Source organism: Teleopsis dalmanni, chromosome 2 (assembly GCF_002237135.1).
Source record: "Teleopsis dalmanni isolate 2A chromosome 2, ASM223713v2, whole genome shotgun sequence".
Taxonomy (NCBI): Eukaryota; Metazoa; Arthropoda; class Insecta; order Diptera; family Diopsidae; genus Teleopsis; species Teleopsis dalmanni.
In genome coordinates this window covers 46,805,467-46,817,936 of record NC_051847.1, presented here as the reverse complement: position 1 = coordinate 46,817,936, position 12,470 = coordinate 46,805,467, and positions in this window count along the sequence as shown.

Genomic DNA, 12,470 nt, shown 5'->3' with positions numbered 1-12,470 from the left:
AATACATTCTAGTACTTCTACTCTTCTTGGTTGATATTTCAATCTCTGAATTAAAGTTATTTATCTGCATTTAATTGAAAGGCTGAGATAGTAGTCAGAGAGAAGATTAATATAGAATCTTTGCTATTTACTATATAATATAAGATATAACAAGTTATGTTACTTAAAAGATAAAATAAATGTCGAGGCTGTAAAGATTAAAATAATAAAATAATAGATGTAAAGATTAATTTTATTTTTTTTTACGATTGTAGTTATAATATATGGCTGAAATCTATTTAAAGGTACAAAAATATTAATTTGATTTATTAGTTTTTAATATATTGAAACTATCTTGAAGTGGAAGTATCTAAAAATCACAAGATAATCTAATATCTTTGTTCAGATTTAGCTCAGTAACTTGGTGTTACTCAGAAAAGTGAAGGAAAAAATAAGAAAATTATATTAAAATTTAAGTAAAAATTTTTTAATTTATTACACACTACGAATTTTAAATTAAATTAAATTAAATTTTTTGTGCAAAATTTCACAATAAAAGGTAATAGCTGATGTTTTGTCCTATACGGAGAAAATGATTAGACCTGATCTCTTTGTGATTCGTAACCTCTATAACTTGGTAACATTGTGATTTAAGATAAGCATATATTTCAGAAAATTCTTGATTTTTTTAGGATTTAATTTTACCAGTCTTATTCGTAGATCACAGCTTAAAGAAAAATTTTCCTATTGTGTTTAAACCCATACTACCAAGCGTGGATCATTGGTATATAGAACCTACGTAGAGAAACAGTGCCTGTAGTTCAACAGCTATTATAGAAGTTGAGGAACTCAACTAAACGTATGTACTTCATTTACATAAAGTTTTCCAGAGGAATATTTACTTAAATGGCCATAACAATTCGTTATTGGGTTTCAAGCTATTCAGCATATCTTTTCAGCCGTCTCTGCTGTGTGCTTTAGTCTCGTATATCAAGTGCGAATATACTTGTTTTCGAGGACGAGTCAGTCGGCATGCAAAGAAAACCAATGCATATAAATATGTCTTAATTAAATGGAGTCTCATTTTCATCATTATTTAAATACATATGAATACTTATAAAAAATGAATAATATTCTTTGTTAATTATTTTCAATGCAAGTATGTATTTAATGATGTATACGACTTGAATACTTTCATTTTCTACCATAAAGAACATATTACATTTAATGAGAATTTAAGCGGCTTAAAGTCATTTCACCATTTCTTTGTGAAAATTAAGAATTATGAAACTTCATTTGTGTGTCATTAATAAACCCTCAAAGTGTTATTTAATTAAAATGTAATGAAATGTCGTATATGTAAAGTTTCCGCCTAAAAAATTTTTCACTTTGAGTTTTCCACATTTCAAATGCATATGTGGTACAATATGGCCTTAATCCCATTTTGCTGTAATTAGGAAATCTCTTTCTTGTCACTACATTAATTAGGCCAACATTTCCACCAGGTGCTGCATATGAGTAATTCTCTTCAGATCTGTTATAATATTTTATTTTTCAACTATATTTTTTCATATTTTTATTAATTACATTTAAACAGCTTTTTATGTTTAAAATATACTTATATACGGGTATTTATTTTTATATTAATTTTTTTTGCTCAGTATTTAACAAACTGTTTCGTTGTCACGTACTAATTAAGTATTTTGGGTAAATAATAAAGTGTCACAAAGGGTTTCTTTTGAACCCCTCTTTACAGGGCCATTAATCCGTAAACACCTGTAATTTAATTTATAAAGGCGGCTAAATATAATGTATCTGTTAAGATTAACTCTTAAGTATGAGGAAGTTAACGATGCGGGGAAAGCCATAAAGTTATCTGCCTTAACGGGGAGTGTATCCGCTTACATGTAATTAAAATAGAAAATTACAAAAAAGGGCTGTATGAAATTTATTTGAAAGTAAGTACAAAGGCCAAACAACATCAACGACTTCAATGGAAAATAAGTTTTCCTCTTATTTGATGTAGAACAAAGGTTTTCCCTGTTATGAAAGAAAAACAAAAATTAAATAAATTTACTTTGCTGTAAAAACGTAACAAAAAATTGTTTATTTGGCTTTAATTTATTTCATCTTTTTTATGGGGCGAAAAAAACTCATTTTTACAAAGTTGTTCATAACAATGTTGTAACTTCTGCGAGAAAGAGCCTTGTAAAAAATTCATGTAAAAACATACAAACATAAGGAGTACACGCATATAACATACACATAAACTTATATATACCACTATCTACTTATATATTTTTTACTTATTTATGTTGGTCAAGAGTACATGAAAAAGTTTGTTTGTATTTGTTTGTGTGTATATCTGTGTGTGGAAGTTTTGTAAAAGTTCTGAAAAAAATGGTAGCATAGCTTCAGGCGGTTATACTCACTTCGATTGATTAAAAGTTTAACTGCTATCAATTTTACTCAAAATAATTACAATAAATGATAGCACCAGCTTTGTTGGCAAGAATTTTTTTATTGGTTACATTTTATTTAAATATTTTTTATAAAAAATCCGACAAAAAGTTTAAATCTATTTGTTTTATTTCTCTGTTGACTTGAAAAATGTATTTAATTCATTGTAGCATTGACAGGCTAATTAACGCTCGAAATATTGTTTTAAACTATTGATTAATATTGATTAATCAACTGATTAATTTTGTTAAAACCATATGTAAGTGAAGTAATTAAGAAATTTAATTTCCAATATGTAGCGAAAATACTGATAAAAAATTTATAAACTGATAAACAGTATATATATATAATATATATTATATAAACAATAAATAGATGTGGCTAGTCATCTATGCTCACTTTCTGTATTTGAAAAACTATACAATTTGTCAATTTTCACATCGAATCATACCAATGATTTGAGTAAGGGCTTGCGAGCCCTTACTCAAATCATACACAAGATAATATGTCTGATTGCATTGAACTTGGAAAATGGCAGCGCAATCTTTGCCATCGTCAATCTAAATTGTCGTATAGCCTCCACGTGGCTGTATCGGCAGAAATTTCATTTCCAATGGGGCGTTGATTGATGCTTTGTATCAATACATTGTGTTTTTGAACACCGTAGTGTTAGGCCTCCACGAAATAGAACGCTATGTAAAACAACATAGCGATCTAGCCTCCATGTGGCACCCCTGTTTAGTTACCTGACACTCGCTGGACAATGAAGCACTTAGCATGTTCTATTCCCATAATTTTAAGTTTAAAATCAGCCGACCGAAAAGGACGTAAGAATACCTTGAAATTAGAAACCGAACATTGGCGAACTGCACACATGATCAAACGACTATGATTATACGGATATGCAACTAAAATGCTGGAACCCTCTATAGCAAATGTGCCTATATCCAACTAGCGTTAGCTCTCAATAATTGTAAGCCTGACATCACCACTGTTCGGGAAATGTGATAGACCGGACAAGTTTGCTCTTAGAGATACCAGGACTCTGTTCTATCGGACAAATAGATTTGTGGTTTGTGGATTTGAAACACGGCCATATAAGTACCGATGATGTCGAATGCGCCCAAAAGTGGTAGTGATACCGGAAAACCTCAACAAAGTCCATAAAATCATTTTGGCAAATCGTCTAGTGAAGTTGTAGAAAACAGCTATCACTTTACAGCCTACAAAAAAACATATCTGCTTCGTTTTAAATAAAAATTTGTCTATTGGAAAGCTGTTTTCAAAGTAGGCGTTAGCGTTAGCTGACACTTGACTAAAAACTGTTGACTGTTCAAGCAATACAGGAAGAACATTGTGTGTTGGTATGTAACAATGGAAGAAACTTGGATGTACCACTTGACTCCAAATTAAAAGGGCAGTCAACAGAAAATATCAGCAGGCAATCATTGCCCAAAGTGGGCTAAAACGCAACTGTTATCTGGCAAGATAACTGACATCTGTATATTGGAATGCCCGTAGAATTTTGTTCATCCCATACTTTGAAAAATTCCGGCCACAAAATCTATTAATGGTAGCAATGGCAATGCTAGGTACAAAATAGAACAAATTATAGGGAGATACTCTATTAACTTAAATATTTCGGAAAAGCTCTGTGAGAAGAATTATTTAATGTTAAAGAAATTTAACATTCAATGTTAAAAAAAAGATAGTGCTTGCTAACTACACTAAAAATTATGAAAAAAATAGAAAATTTTTTTTTGAAAAATATTTTTATGTACATTTTCTGTTCAATTAGTTAAAATTAAAATATTTTTTTACATTTCTTTTTAATTATTCAATTAGTTAATATTAAAATATTTTTCTATATTTAATTTTCTATTGAATTAGTGAAAATTAAAATATATTCTATATTTCATTTTGTATTGAATTAGTTAAGATTCAATTTTTCTATATTTCTTTGAACTATTGAATTAGTTTAAACTAAAATATTTTTCTATATTTTATTTTCTATCGAATTAGTTAAAATTAAATTTTTCTATAGTTCATTTAAATTATTAAATTATTTTTAATTAAAATATTTTTCATTATTGTAATACTTTCGTAATACACTCTTATTAAAAATGTTTTCTTTTTAAATTTTGTTCAAATTTTAGTTACAAGAGTATACATTTTTAATTTATAAATTATATTAAATATCGAAATATATTTTTTAATAAACAGATTAATTTTTTGTTTATTTCTTTACAAATGATATACACATAAATGAGCAACATAAATTCATTACAATTTTTGCAGTGTAATATTTATGAATTATCACACACACACATCGCACTGAATAATGTTGAACCCATGTGCTCTGCTTCGCAAATGATACATTAATATACTTTGGAGAGTTCATATGTAAACTCACAGCAGGATATTAATACTAAAAAAGAACCGGATGAAAACTGCATTAGAAGCAATGAAGCGTACATACAAAAAACAAAAAAAAAAATCCACTAAGCAAATTCTCAATGTGAACAAATCGGTAATATTTCTGTTATTTTTTTAGCGCGTTTATTATTTTAATATTAACAACAACAACAACGCCGCCAACAGTAACAACAACGCCGTCAACGCAACAACAGTAAAATAAATGTCAACCAACTATGGCAATGTTCATTTTTGTTTTTACTTTTGAGAAATAATCTAAGTGTATGTGTGTGTATACGTACATATGCTGCTCTTTGTATGTGAGGTTTACTGTCTGCATTTGATAAACGACACTAAACACAACACACAACGCACACTTGACGACGCTAAAGTGCTTACTTCATGTACTTGCACGTATAGTTGCGTGTAAGTACGCAAGTATATGTGTTTGCGGCTTTTTGTGCATGTAGCAATTTTATTAGCTACAATTTTGGTTAGGCATATGCCTTGTGTTTTTGTCATGCAAAATAAATTAAATAATAGAGTATGTTTTTTTTTCTGTTATACTAATTTTATATTTTATTTATGTTATATTACATATAATTTTATTCAGGCTCACTTACTTATTAATTTAGTTGGCTATAACAGATTTGAGTCGTCTTTGCCGCGTTCAGTAACTTCTTCCAGCCTGCTCGATCAGTGGCTTGCTGTTGCCAGTTGATAGTACTGTGTGTCTTAATATCGTTGGTTACCTCGTACTTCCACTAATGATGCGGGCGTCTCTCTGCGTGTTATCGCGTTTTGTACTAGCGGGTAACGAATTAAATAGCTTTCAAGCTGAAGCACTTTTTTCAATACGCACTTCATGATCAAGTCAGCCAAACCGCTACATTTTAATGCCCTTAATTATATCAATGTCAAGGCATAGTTTGTACAGCTTATTATTCCTTCTAACGAATTTCCATTCTAACGTATAAGAATCACTGTGGATAATTGTCTAAATTTTTACATGAGACATGATAAAATAATTGTAGAACGTGATTTTTCTTTGTCGACAGAGGGCTTTATTTCGCAATTGCCTACTTAGTTGAAGTCACATCTATTGGTAAGAGTAGTGCTTCGTTGAATCTCTAGATTAACGTCATTTTGGTGTTTCGCTAGTTTTCAAATAAATAAAGTCTTTCACAACTTCGATCTTATAGGTGCCTATTGGTGCCAATAGTAAAATAATGCTTAGGAAATTGTGTTACTTTTTTCTCATTTACTTTAAGACTCATTTACGTTGGTTATATCGGAACCTGCACTGACGGAGTGAATGTTTAAGTCGAAAATATTAATATTGTCGGTATACGCAAGCAGAATTATACTTTTGAGAATATTGTGCTAGTACGATTAAAATCGTATTATTACCATGATGATAATACTACTGTTGGGAATAACATTTCCAACATTAGATTGCAGGAATTTCACGGCAAGGAGTACTTTGCCTGAAACCTCAAACGGAGGTCTCGATTCTAACAGAACTAGTGGTTTTGTTTCGTATAAGTTTTGCTGGGATACTAATTTAAGACGTAGCGGTACAAAGAGTGCTTTTAGTCGCAGTATCAAAAGCGACTCTAAAATGGACAATTAGATGAAGTGTGTCAATTCAGTTTTCTCGTGTTTTCTTCAGAATATGTCGCACTGCGAGTATCTGCTCTATGGTTGATTTGCCAAGTCTCAAGCCAAATTGATATGGATCAATCAGCTTCAAATTTTCACATAGTAAATTTGACAAAACCTTATATGCAATATTTAAAAGACTGATTCCACGCAGTTTGCAGGATCACCTTTTTTCATGGATTTTTTGTGATACACTTAAATTCTTACGATTGGGCATGCATTCATCTGACTATATTTTGCGGATTAGCTAAAGCATACATTTAGATAGCTCTATGCCAACAGTTTTAAAAATTAGTATATTTATACTTATAGTATTATTTGTTTTTTTGCAGTAATATGGTATTCATGTATATAAATTATTTTTAATAATTAATTTTTGTATTATTGTACATCCACTGATTTTCTACATTGAAAAAAAAAAAATAAAAAATATAAATATTCTAGCTTAGTGGTAATGCTTGAGAATAACTAAAAATCAAATAACTTAAAGAGTAAGTGCTTGTAGAGTGTGCATGTTGACATTATTCCACACCCAATCTCCCTGCTGAGTGACATACAATGTTTATGAATTTGTGCGCTGATAGAGTTTCAATGTATCTGGGTTGGTGGCGATATTTTACTACCACATTACTTCAAATGCCATTCTATATGTAAGTGGAAACAAGTGGGAATTAATAGACGTGCTCTGGTGTGGCTGTGAATTTTGTTTATTGAAAATAAATCTTAGCAAATAATACGTATTCAAGAGCACATAAACAGAATACCAAAACATTATTAGGAGAATATCAAAACAGGGATTTACTCGTTGTACGATTGTAAAAAGATTTCAAATTGATGTTACAAAATATATAACAAATGTTGAGAATAACATAAGTAACATATAAAAATAAATGTACAAAAAAATAATCCAAGAGATGTACCAAAATAAGATTCTAAAAAATATATTGTATATATATGTAGATGCAATATATTCTTTGAAGGAGCAACGGGGCGTATGAGTAACATTTTACAATTATATGCAGTTGCTTATGTTTAGAAGTTTTTTTTTTTTTTTGGGAAATTCTTCTAATAATTTTATTTGTAAATGTTTACAAAATTTTTTATAAAAAAAAAATATATGTATTCTAATATTTATTGTAAGTATACAATGATACGTAAATTCATGTTGCATGTAAGCACACTAACATTGTTGTCTTGGTAATCCAGTTGTTTACAGAATTTATTTGTTTTTCTGTTATAGAAGAATCTATTTCACAAGAGATTTTCTACTGATTTTTATGTAGATGATTTATTTAATATTTTTTTTTATTTTGTGAGTTGTTATACACTTTTTACAAGTTTATAAACATTACTGCCAGGTAATGTGCTTAGAAACATATTTTGCAGTGTATATATTTTTTACATTAAAAGATTGTTATACACAAATAAATAATAATACCTGGATAAATATTTGTTACATGCTTGAGAAAAGATAGATGAACTCAGGGAATGTAATTCTGTTACCCATATGTTAGTGTTTATTTCTAGAATTTTCTGTATTTATATTTAAAATTGATGAGTAAAAATATACAAATAATTATTTAAGAGTATGGAATTAATTTTTGCATATTAAAAATAGTATAAAAGAAATTGCTAAAAAATCTATTTTAATAATAAAATAAATAAATAAATAGATAAGTAATAGGATAAATAAGTAATGTTTTTTTTGTTTAATACTGTAAAATATATGTTATTTATTTATTCTATTAAATAAATGTTACTTATTTATCTTATTAAATAAATGTTATTTATTTTTCCTTTTAAATAAATATAATTTATTTTTTCTATTCAATTAATGTTATATATTTATTCTATTCAATAAATATTATTTATTTATCCTATTATATAAATGTAAGTTATTTTTTCTATTAAATAAATTTAATTTATTTTTTCTATTAAATAAATTTAATATATTTATTATATTAAATATTAAATGCTTATTTAATATAAATTTAATTTATTTTTTATATTAAATAAATTAAATTTATTTTTTATATTAGCTTATATTTTCTTTTTTCTAAATAAAATTTTAAATTTAATCAGAACTAATTGAGTTCTTGAGTATAAAAATTAAATACTGATTTATTTTACTTTTAACAAAAGACCTAGTTCTCTATTAAATTTCACTAAAAACATAATTTAGTGCCAATAAAGACTTTTTTTATTTAACATTTTAATTTATTAATTAAAAAAAGTTTCATTTTATTTTGAATACAAACTCATTAGAAATTAATTAAATTCTTGACACTTTCTGTGGTTAAATTGTTTACTCTGCCCTCTAATAGGCGTATACATTTTTTCAACAATCCCAACAATGCTTTGGTTGAAATTGGCAGCTAATCTTCTAAAGATTGTATAAAGTATCTATTTATATTTGCAGTCATGGTCGTAGTCAATGGCACATTTATCCCAACAGCAACCACGCGCACCAGTTACAAGGCACGACCAAGACCAACAACTTGTCTTGGATGTGGTATGAGTGATGCACTTGTCTGGCTCGTGTTGATAAAGTTCATCGAATCCATAATGACCAAATCGATTTATTGCTTGCATTATTAAAAAGTATAGCAGAGATTGGAAAGCTTCTTTCATAATCTACCGCCAACCACCCGCGCAAGAGATTAAGCCAAATCTTTATTTGCTTTATTGTTGGTTCACATTTTAGTTGTGTATTTCGTTCCATGGCGATTAAGTAGATTGTTGGATTTACTGATAAAATCATAAAAGGAATTTGTTGTTCTGCAAAATGAAATAGAAAACTTTTACGAACTTATTTTCAATGATATATCACTTACCTTCAATTTAAAAATCATTTGTGTTGATTTTATTTTTTTCCAACTAAAGTGAAATTAATTGGAATTGCTTAAAAAAAATGACTTTCTTTACCTTTATCTGCACTTAAAAGTTTGTCCTTAAATTAAACTACAATTTGGTTTACCAATAAAAATAATTTTAAGTAAAGTTTCAAACCAATTCTAATGGTTTTTCAAACTTCAAAGCCAATTCCTATTTAATAGCTATGTACTAAAGAGTGCAATAAAAACGTATATTTTATATATTTTTTTTATTACTAAAATTACATGACATTTTTTATGGATCCTTACGACACAAACGAGAAAAAGTTTAAAACTTATGAAAAACTTAGAGGTTTTTTTTTTATTTAAAATTAAATATACAATGTTTTTTATATCATACATGTTATGCAATACGTGGGCTATTCTCCATCTTTAGAAATTTGGTATATTAATGATAAAATAAATCGTATCATATATAAAATAGTATCTTATCATTTGTTACCGATCTAGGTAGACTCTATAAATTATTCCCTATTTCCTAACTACAGTAGTCTGCTCCAGGCAGAAATATTTGTTCTTAAATAAGCGGCTAAACATGCCTTTTTGAAAGAGATAACTAACTGCAAAATAAACTTCTTAATCTTTATACCTGGATTGACCTATAGACGTTGCTGTGTATATATTGGGTTCCTGGTTATAAGGGTATAGAAGGCAATGAAATGGTTGACAATATTACTAAAATTGGCGTTTATCCAGCAGAGGACCAAATAAGCAAAGTACTTAGACTTCTGTGAGATACAGGACACTAGTTACATGACTTTGCATTGTTGCAACGCATAAGCGTAAACTAAATATCTCTAGCAGAGACTATTGCAGAAAATGTAAGGAAACATGCATCAAGGAAACAATTATGAGGGGTTGAACTTTGTCATTAATATTGTGGTTAATTTCCTTGTAAATATTGCAAATGATAAACATCTTACATACTATGTACTCGCACTCTAAGTTGGTATCGTAACAGATTTATTACTTATATGCGTCTTCGTCAGCTAACACTAGTTACCTATTTATTTATTTTAATTTGATTCCACCTTATCTGACAGTATTTGAAAATAATTGACCCAACTGAATCGCAACAAATTTCAAACTGTTAAAACTGTAGTACTGGGCTCAGTAGAATGAAAGAGGTACTCGTATTGCATCATTGATATGATATCATGATAACATTATATCATTTATTTAAATGAGAAAAACTTCCCAGTTAAGTAATTCCTAAACAAAAAATCTGATCGTGTTTACTTAACTTAGAGGTTATATAGAAATTTAGGCATTCTAAATGATAAAGGAGTCACGCATCACAGTTTCTGATGATTGAAGCAAACATGACAGTCAATGGACGTTGATTAAAATCTGGTGGAATAAGTATTTAGATTTTTATCTGATTAAGTTAGAATTAGCAAAATGTTTTGTAAGCATGTACCATGAAAGAGATTTTGAAGATGTTCCGAAGTCACAGGCAATAAATTCTTCCGGTAATGGAAAGTGTATGTTTTTGCACCTTCACACAAAGCACACTTCAAATAGCAACTACTGAGAAACAAAATTTAATTTTAGTTACATAGTGGTCTGTGCAGTCATTAGAGAAACTAGACCTACTTGGTTTTTTAGTAAGAGATATATGACTGAGGTAAGTATAAAAAATAGCTTGGCACACAATAGATCTTTTAGGTCGGGGTGCATTCGTAGCCTAATATTTAATAAAACATGCATCATTTTTATGTACTCAAGAAGGGCGCTCTACGGATGAAAATTTTGCAGATTCTCTTCGCATAGGTTGGAACCATGTGATTCGTTTGTGAGCCGACTATAAAACATAATTCACATTCTTTATGGTTTAAAATAACACCAGAAAAGAATAAAGTATGGTTTAGTATTAACTTTATTTAATTATACTTTTTTTAAATAAAATATTCCACGTAATGAAAGGTTACAGTTCATTTAGACCACGTCAAACATAACTATTGAAAATTTACTAACATTTACTAATATTTACTACAAATACATAAATAAAACTGGGGTAACAGTGACAGTCTTAGGTTCTTTTACTTTCTAATTGTGTTATATAATACGCAATTTTCTTTAGTTTTAAACTTAAATTGACAGATATTGTCCTTCTAAAAACTTTTCTAAACTACTCCGCAAGTATTTAACATAAAATTAGTTTTATTATTCTTAATGTTTGAGTTTTAGAATTTTGATGTAATTAAGTTTTTTGCTTTATAAACAAATTTTCATTTGAAGCAAAAACTATTTAAATTTAAATAAATATAGCAGTGTAAATATCAGTAAAGTTGATCTTAGTTAATTAACAGAATTTGAAGCATTCGTACTGCTGTGTCTATTGTTACATACAAAACAATAGAAAGCAGTATGAATCTGAGACAAAATCAACCTTACATTGAAATTTGTCTGCATTTGCATATTTCATTGGATACTTAATATGAAATAGATACAGTTAGAGAGCTATTGTGACGCAGTCCAAAGCACATCCTTCTGGTCAGAATGCTGTTGTATAAAATTTACAGCTGAAAATCTCTACTAGCAACCAACTCACACCGACTTAGACTAAAAACAAAATTTGGCAACCGAAAACCAAATGAATTTATTCACAACGAAAATGCAGCAAATTTTTAATTGCCTGGTTTTCGAATTAATTCAAAATTTACGAAAGCAACGTAGTGAAAGGACTCAGTATACAAATACTAGTGTACCTCACACTAATGTACACTACGTGTACTAATTAATTGTATATTAGTTGTTAAGCTGATTAAGGGATAAGCCTTAATGAAGTATTAAATTAAGATAATAAATGATGAACCTATTTTAAGTTGGACTAGTTATGAGCTGAATTTCCACAACACTTACTTTTTTGTGTTCTGTGCTGAAATACAACATGTAAATATCACATCCTTTGTAGGTAAGATAAACAATTCCTTACAAGTTTTCGTGTTCAAATAACATATTTTATACTAAAACCATTAGCAGTTCAGCAATTCCGTTTAGTTTGTTTACTTCATCATCATAATTAAGTCTATTATTTGCAGCTCAGCTGACATTAAA